Genomic DNA, 9,922 nt, shown 5'->3' on the forward strand with positions numbered 1-9,922 from the left:
GCAGGATAGATAATTGTACTCGGATATTACATCATTTGAAAAAAAATGATTTTTTATGAATATAAAAATTAGAAGTGGGAATGAGTGGTTAAAGATTGAACTTCAATGGAATTTGTACTCAGCTACTGTCTCAGAAATGATAATAACTATGACCTTTGTGGTGAAATGTTTATCTTTTGCTGACAGTTTTTGACCAGAATGAGATGAGAAGGTAAGTTTTACTAAATCCAAATCTGTACGTGGTTCCATCATGATTGAAAATCACCTTTGGCAGTGATATATCACTGTCATTTGATGAGAGTCCATTTTCCTGCTACTGGATGTAGCACAGCCTTAAAGTTGCAGGAGCCCTAGTAAAATGGTCCTGGTGCAACATAATTGGAAATGATATCATTTGGCTTCCTTTTAAAGATTGCTCAATCAGTGTGCATTTACATTATTTTCCAAGCTTCCTCTCGTTTTTATTTCTCCATTGTTATTTTATAATTCAAACTTGATTCTTAGACTCCAAGTTTTTGGCACTCTGTTGGTTCATGTCCCATGGTACCATTGCACTTGTAGATTTCACTTATCCAACATTGGATAAGTGTCCCTTTCATTATGCAATCTTGGATCAACATAAGATGACAACATAAACAACAGAGAATTGTTTTAAAGATGGTGATTCTTGTTGAAAGAGGAAGGCGCCCTTCTTTATCCTCCATAGGATGGTATTCTTTTGGACTTTCAAGTCCCATCTTCCTTGCTATTTACATATGATTATTCATTCTGCCCATGAAATCACTTTGAGGTTTAACTCTTGTATATAGGTTGATAGATATAGCTGCTTTAGGCTCAGCATCTGCTATTTAATTGCTAGTGATACCAATATGTCCAGGACACCAGAAGATTTCAACACTGTTTTGAGTAGATTCTTGTAGTCCCACCATGTACTTTTTGAGTTACTGGATACGTTGAAACATCATTTGATATAGCTCAGAGAACCAGATTAGATTGTGAATTTTTTGGAGGGGTTTGTTCGGTCAAAGTTAGTACTGGCTGAATACACTAGTTTTGCATTATATATGGAAGATTCTTTAGGCAGTGCTTCTGTTTGAAGTTCTTCTGCAAGTACAACAAACCCTGCAATGTCACATTTTGAGTTATAAGTAAATATCTTTGCTTACAGTAAAAGTTGTATCTCGATGAAGAAATCTACTTTTTGTTATCATAAAAGCAGTGAGAAAAAAAGGAGAGATATGTGGTATGTTTTGAGGAAAGGAACCTGGTTGTTTTGGCTCTGAGTGAAAGAAAGCTCAAAGGTAAAGGGGAAGAGTTGTTTGGGAATGTCTTGGGAGTAAAGCACTCATCATGAAGCAGTTGTGGGAATATGTGAGAGAGTGTAAGAAAGATAACTCTAGATTGATATAGGTAAGACTGAAAGTGAAAGGAGATGGATGATTATTGGTGCTTATGCACCTGGTCATGAGAAGAAAGGTCATGAGAGGCAAGTGTTTTGGGAGCAGCTGAGTGAGTATGTTAGCAGCTTTGATACACGAGACCGGGTTATAGTGATGGATGATTTGAATGCAAATGTGAGTAATGTGGCAGTTGAGGGTATAATTGAGGTACAAGGGGTGTTCATTGTTGTAAATGGAAATGATGCAGAGCTTGTGGATTTGTGTGCTGAAAAAGGACTGGTGATCAGGAATACCTGCTTTAAAACGAGATATACATAGATATACGTATGCGAGTAGGAGAGATGTCCTGAGGGTGTTATTGGATTATATCTGCGTGTGTGGATGTGTGTATGTACATGTGTATGGGGGGGGTTGGGCCATTTCTTTCGTCTGTTTCCTTGCGCTACCTCGCAAACGCGGGAGACAGCGACGAGGTATAAAAAAAAAAAAAAAAATGTTAATTGATGGGCATGTAAAAGAGAGACTTTTGGATGTTAATGTGCTGAGAGGGGCAGCTGGAGGGATGTCTGATCACTATCTTGGGGAGGCGAAGGTGAAGATTTGTAGAGATTGTCAGAAAAGAAGAGAGGACATTGGGGAGAAGAGAGTGGTGAGAGTGAGCGAGCTTGGAAAGGAGACATGTGTGAGGCAGTACCAAGAGAGATTGAGTGCAGAATGGCAAAAGGTGAGAGCAAATGACATAAGGGGAGTTGGGAAGGAATGAGATGTATTTAGGGAAGCAGTGATGGCTTGCGCAAAAGATGCATGTGGCATGAGAAAGATGGGGGTGGGCAGATTAGAGAGGGTAGTGAATGGTGGAATGAATAAGTAAGATTGTTAGTGAAAAAGAAGAGAGAGGTGTTTGGACAATTTTTGCTGGGAAGTAGTGCAAAGGCCTGGGAGATGTATAAAAGTCTGCGGCAGGTCAGGAGAAAGGTGCAAGAGGTGAAAAACAGGGCAAAGGAGAGTTGGGGTGGGAGAGTATTATTAAATTATAGGGAGAATAAAAAGATGTTTTGGAAGGAGGTAAATAAAGTGCGTAAGACGAGAACAAATGGGAACATTGGTGAAGGGGGCAGATGAGGAGGTAATAACAATCAGTGATGAAGTGAGATGGAGTGAATATTTTGAAGGTTTGCTAATTGAGGGGCAGATATAAAGTGTTTTGGTTGGAGTGGTGTGCAAAGTGAGAGGGACAGGGAGAATGGTTTGGTGAACAGAGAAGAGGTAGTGAAAGCTTTGCGGAAAATGAAAGTTGGTAAGGCGGCGGGTATGGATGGTATTGCATTGGAATTTATGAAAAAAAAAGGGAGTGATTGTGTTGTTGATTGGTTGATAAGGATATTCATTGTATGTATGGATCATGGTGAAGTTCCTGAGGACTGGCAAAATGCATGCATAGTGCCATTGTACAAAGGAAAAGGGGCTAAAGGTGAGTGTTCAAATTACAGAGGTATGTTTGTTGAGTATTCCTGGGAAATTATATGGGAAGGTATTGAGAGAGTGAAGGCATGTGCAGAACATCAGATTGGGGAAGAGCAGTGTGGTCTCAGAAGTGGTAGAGGATATGTGGATCAGGTGTTTGCTTTGAAGAATGTATGTGAGAAATACTTAGAAAAACAGATGAATTTGTATGTAGCATTAATGGATCTGGAGAGGGCATATGATAGGGTGGATAGAGATGCTTTGTGGAAGGTTTTAAGAGTATATGGTGTGGGAGATGAATTGCTAAAAGCAGTGAAAAGTTTTTACATGTTTACAAGTAGGAAAAGAGGAAAGTGATTGGTTTCCAGTGAATGTCGATTTGTGGCAGGGGTGTGTGATGTCATCATGGTTGTTTAATTTGTTTATGGATGGAGTGGTTAGGGAGTTGGATTTGTATGTAGCATTTATGGATCTGGAGAAGTCATATGATAGGATGGATAGAGATGCTTTGTGGAAGGTTTTAAAGAGTATATGGTGTGGGAGGTAAGTTGCTAGAAGCAGTGAAAAGATTTCACAAAGGATGTAAGGCTTGTGTATGAGTAGGAAGAGGAAAGTGATTGGTTCCCAGTGAATGTCGATTTGTGGCAGGTGTGAGTGATGTCACCATGGTTGTTTAATGTGTTTATGTATGGAGTGGTTAGGGAGATGAATGCAAGTTTTGGATAGAGAGGCAAGTATGCATTCTGTTGTGGATGAGAGGGCTAGGGAAGCGAGTCAGTTGTTGTTCGCTGATGGCTGATTCAGGTGAGAAACTGCAGAAGCTGGTGACTGAGTTTGGTTGTGTGTGAAAGAAGAAAGCTGAGAGTAAATGTGAATAAGAGTAAGATTATCAGGTACAGTAGGGTTGAGGGACAAGTTAATTGGGAGGTAAGTTTGAATGGAGAAAAAATGGAGGAAATGAAGTGTTTTAGACATCTGGGAGTGGACTTGGCAGTGGATGGGACCATGGAAGCAGAAGCGAGTCACAGGTTGGGGTTGGGAGCGAAGGTTCTGGGAGTGTTGAAGAATTTGTGAAGGCGAGAACATTATCTTGGAGCAAAAATGGATGTTTTTGAAGGAATAGGGGTTCCAACTATGTTATATGGTTGCGAGGCTTGGGCTATAGATAGGGTTGTTGACAATGTATAGTGTCAGGTGGTTTGATCAAGTAAGTAATGAAAAGGTAAGAAAGATGTGTGGTAATAAAAAGAGTGTGGTTGAGAGAGCAGAAGAGGGCGTGTTGAATTAGTTTGGTCACATGGAGAGAATGAGTGAGGGAAGATTGACACAGGGGATATATGTGTCAGAGGTAGAGGGAACAAGAAGCAGGAGCCCAAATTTGAGGGAGAAGGATGGAGTGAAAAAAGTTCGAGTGATCGGGGCCTGAACATAGAGGAGGGTGAAAGGTGTAGAAGGAATAGAGTGAATTGGAACGATGTGGTATACTGGGATTAACGTGCGGTCAATGGATTGAACCAGGGCTTGTGAAACATCTGGGTTAAACCATGGAATGGTCTTTGGGGTCTGGATGTGGAAAAGGAGCTGTGGTTTCGGTGCATTACACTTGACAGCTAGAGACTGAGCGTGAACGAATGTGGCCTTTTTTTTTTTTTTTTTTTGGTCTTTTGCTGGTGCTACCTCGCAGTGTGTGTGTGTGTGTGTGTGTGTGTGTGTGTGTGTGTGTGTGTGTGGGGGGGGGGGGGTCATGTTTATTCATTACATGCCCATGTTTTAGGTTTACCTTGAGGTAATTTTCTTTACTTGCAGGCAAGTTATATCATGTTCACTCATAATTGTTATACAGCCACTCATATGCTAGTATATATGTCAAAGAATTTTTGTGTTCGATACTAGAAAGTATTTATATGTTAGAATTTATTTATTATTTATTATACTTTGTTGCTGTCTCCCGCGAAGTAGTGTGAGGAAACAGATGAAAGAATGGCCCAACCCACCCACATACACATGTATATACATACACGTCCACACATACACATATACATACCTATACATTTCAACATATACATATATACACATGTACATAATTCATACTTGCTGCCTTTATTCATTCACATCGTCACTCCGCCACATATGAAATGACAACCCCCTCACCCCTGCATGTGCGCAAGGAAGCACTAAGAAAAGACAACAAAGGCCACATTTGTTCACACTCAGTCTCTAGCTGTCATTTATAATGCACCGAAACCACAGCTCCCTTTCCACATCCAGGCCCCACAAAACTTTCCATGGTTTACCCCAGATGCTTCACATGCCCTGTTTCAATCCATTGATAGCACGTTGACCCCGGTATACCACATCGTTCCAATTCACTCTATTCCTTCTACGCCTTTCACCCTCCTGAATGTTCAGGCTCCGATTGCTCAAAATCTCTTTTACTCCATCCTTCCACCTCCACTTTGGTCTCCCACTTCTTGTTCCCTCTACCTCTGTCACATATATCCTCTGTCAGTCTTTCCTCACTTATTCTTTCCATGTGACTAAACCATTTCAAAACACCCTCTTCTGCTCTTTCAACCACACTCTTTTTATTACCACACATCTCTCTTACCCTTTCATTACTTACTCGATCAAAACTCCTCACAACACATATTGTCCTCAAACATCTCATTTCCAACACATCCACCCTCCTCCGCACAACTCTATCTATAGCCCACGCCTCCCAACCATATAACATTGTTGGAACCACTATTCCTTCAAACATACCCATTTATGCTTTCCGAGATAATGTTCTTGCCTTCCACACATTTTTCAATGATCCCAGAACATTTGCCCCCTCCCCCACCCTGTGACTCACTTCCGCTTCCATGGTTCCATCAGCTGCCAAATCCACTCCCAGATATCTAAAACATTTCACTTCCTCCAGTCTTTCTCCACTCAAACATACCTCCCAAGTGACTTGTCCCTCAACCCTACTGTACCTAATAACCTTGCTCTTATTCACATTTACTCTCAGCTTTCTTCTTTCACATACTTTACCAAAGTCCGTTACCAGCTTCTGCAGTTTCTCACCCGAATCAGCCACCAGTGCTGTAACATCAGCGAACAACAACTGACTCACTTCCCAAGCTCTCTCATCCACAATAGATTGCATACTTGCCCCTCTCTCCAAAACTCTTGCATTCACCTCCCTAACAACCCCATCCATAAACAAATTAAACAACCATGGAGACATCACGCACCCCTGCCGCAAACCTACATTCACTGAGAACCAATCACTTTCCTCTCTTCCTACTCATACACATGCCTTACATCCTCGATAAAAACTTTTCACTGCTTCTAACAACTTGCCTCCCACACCATATATTCTAAATACCTTCCAAAGAGCATCTCAGTCAACTTTATCATATGCCTTCTCTAGATCCATAAGTGCTACATACGAATCCATATGTTTTTCTAAGTATTTCTCACGTACATTCTTCAAAGCAAACACCTGATCCACACATCCTCTACCACTTCTGAAACCACACTGCTCTTCCCCAATCTAATGCTCTGTACTTGCCTTCACCCTCTCAATCAATACCCTCCCATATAATTTGCCAGGAATACTCAACAAACTTATACCTCTGTAATTTGAGCACTCACCTTTATCCCCTTTGCCTTTGTACAATGGCACTATGCATGCATTTTGTCAATCCTCGGGCATCTCACCATGAGTCATACGTACATTAAATATCCTTACCAACCAGTCACCCCATTTTTTTAATAAATTCAACTGCAGTACCATTAAAACCTGCTGCCTTGCCAGCTTTCATCTTCCGTAAAGCTTGTACTACCTCTTCTCTGTTTACCAAATCATTCTCCCCTAACCCTCTCACTTCGCACACCACTTCGACCAAAACGCTTTATATCTGCCACTCTTATCATCAAGCACATTCAACAAACCTTCAAGATACTCGCTGCATCTCCTTCTCACCTCCCCATTAGCCACCTTCACCGATGTTCCCATTTGTTCTCTTGTCTTACGCACTTTATTTACCTCCTAAATCATTTTATTCTCCGTAAAATTTAATGATACTCTCTCACCCTAACTCTAATTTGCTCTTCTTTTCACCTCTTGCACCTATCTCTTGACCTCCTGCCTCTTTCTTTTATACATCTCCCAGTCATTTGCTTTATTTCCCTGCAAAACTCGTCCAAATGCCTCTCTCCTCTCTTTCACTAATAATTTTACTTTTCATCCAACACTTGCTACCCTTTCTAATCTGCCCACCTTCTATGCTTCTTATGCCACAAGCATCTTTTGCGCAAGCCATCACTGCTTCCTTAAATACATCCCATTTCTCCCCACTCTTCTTACGTCCTTTGCTCTCACATTTTTCCATTCTGCACTCAATCTCTCCTGGTACTTCCTCACTTAGTCTCCTTCCCAAGCTCACTTACTCTCTTCACCCCAACATTCTTCTTTTCAGAAAACCTCTACAAATCTTCACCTTCGCCTCCACAGGATAATGATCAGACATCCCTCCAGTTGCACCTCTCAGCACATTAACATCCAAAAGTTTCTCTCACACGCCTATCAATTAACAAGTCGTCCAATAACGCTCTTTGGCCATCTATCCTACTTAAATACGTATACTTATGTATATCTCTTTTTAAACCAGGTATTCCCAATCACCAGTCCTTTTTCAGCACACAAATGTACAAGCTCTTCACCATTTCTGTTTACAACACTGAACACCCCATGTACACCAACTATTCCCTCAACTGCCACATTACTCACCTTTGCATTCAAATCACCAAATCACTATAACCCGGTCTCGTGCATCAAAACTACTAATACACTCACTCAGCTGCTCCCAAAACACTTGCCTCTTCATGATTTTTCTTCTCATGCCCAGGTGCATATGCATCAATAATCACCCATCTCTCTCCATCCACTTTCAGTTTTACCCATATCAATCTAGTTTACTGTCTTACACTCTATCACATACTCCCACCACTCCTGTTTTAGTAGTGCTACTCCTTCCCTTGCTCTTGTCCTCTCACTAACCCCTGACTTTATTCTCAAAACATTACCAAACCACTCTTCCCCTTTACCCTTGAGCTTCATTTCACTCAAGAGCCAAAACATCGAGGTTCCTTTCCTCAAACGTACTACCATCTCTCCTTTTTCTCATCTTGGTTACATCCACACATATAAGACACCCCAATCTGGCCTTCAAGGAGGATGATCACTCCCCGCGTAACTCCTTCTTCCATTTCTCCTTTTAGAATGTTAAAATACAAGGAGGGAGGGTTTCTAGCCCCCGCTCCAGTCCCCTTTAGTTGCCTTCTACGACACATGAGGAATGCTTAGGGGGGTATTCTTTCTCCCTTATTCCCAGGGATAGAATTTATTACTGTAAATTATTCATTACCCCTCTTTTAGATTTTTTTTTATATATACCTGATTGCCATTTCCTACATGAGCAAGGTAGCGCCAAGAACAGACGAAGAAAGTCTACATTTGCTCACATCCATTCTTTAGTTGTCATTTGTATTGCATCAAAACCACAGCTCCCTATCTACAAGTATGCCCCTCAGACCTTTCCATGGTCAATGCATATGCTGTTTCAGTCCATTGACAGCACGACAGCCCTTGTATACCACATTCCAATTTACTTTATCCTGTGCTAGCCATTCACCTTCCTGCGTGTCCAGGCCTCAGCCATTCAAAATCTTTTCACTTCTTCCTTCCATCTCCAGTTTTGTCTCATCTTATTCCTACCACTTCTGACACATATATCCTTTGTCAACCTCAACTTACATTCAAAACATTTCAGCACTATTATTATCAGACCTCTCTCTTACCCTTTGATTATTTCAAAACATTTCCAACACTAGTTTTATCACACCTCTCTCTTACCCTTTGATTTCTTTATTAAACCACCTCACATGACATACTCCCCAAACATTTCATTTCCAACACCATCCTCCTTTGCACATCCTCATCTATAGCACATGCCTTACATACATATAACATTGTTGGGACTTATACCTTCAAACAACCATTTTTGCCCTCCCATTTAACAACCTTTTACAGGTTTCTTATGCTCCTACAGCCTTCACCAACCCGTGACTCACTCGCATTCAAGGCCTATTTTGTCTATAAAATTGAGGGGACTACTTTACCTTCGAAAAATATACATCTTCGGCTTCAGACAATGACTTTTCCTTTCTCATGTAACTATGTACCCAGGGCCTGACCCCAACCCGTTTTAATGCAGACTCGCTGTAGCCCCTGAGATTTCATACACATTGCCTACCCCATGGTCCTAAGAGCTCTGTAACTACTGATCCTCATTTACATTTGCATTCTTAATACTTAACTTTCCCTTCATGCTCCTCGCTTTTGTTGACATTAACATCTTTGACATATATTCCTGAAATGTCACTAGCTCTAGGAGTATCTTTCAAACTTGCCACAAGGGTTACAATCCACAAATTGCTAAATTTTCCATCTTCACATTAACTCCAAGTACAATGTAGACCCACTCTTTGTACCATGACCCTTGTATTTACTCATCACACTGTCCTAAATTGATCACACTCCCTAATCTTCTTCTACTTGCCTTACTTTCCCAGTAAACTGATCTGCATCTAGTTACATTCAGATTATGCCCATATATTTTGAGTACCTTCCACAAGACCTGTGAACCGTCACAAGCTTGCTACAGATCCAACAGTGCCACATAGTGTCACTTCTCCAAGATCTCACATTTCCTTATAATAAACACCTTGTTCACACCCTTTACCTCTTCTGAAGCCATGCTGTTATTCCCCAAACGGATGCTTTATGCATGCCACAACCATCTCTGTCACCACCCCCATACACAAACAGATTTTTATCTCAAACATTCATGTGTCACCTTTACCTTTCTACAAGGCCAATAACCATGAATTTAATAATCCTCAGGGAGCTCTTGGGCCATACAAAAATACTGAGTAACAATCAGTCAACCAACACTGCATCAACCCCCTATGATTGTAATCCTAGCCACTAATGACACAATCACATT

The sequence above is a fragment of the Panulirus ornatus genome, chromosome 62, assembly GCF_036320965.1.
Source record: "Panulirus ornatus isolate Po-2019 chromosome 62, ASM3632096v1, whole genome shotgun sequence".
Classification (NCBI taxonomy): domain Eukaryota; kingdom Metazoa; phylum Arthropoda; class Malacostraca; order Decapoda; family Palinuridae; genus Panulirus; species Panulirus ornatus.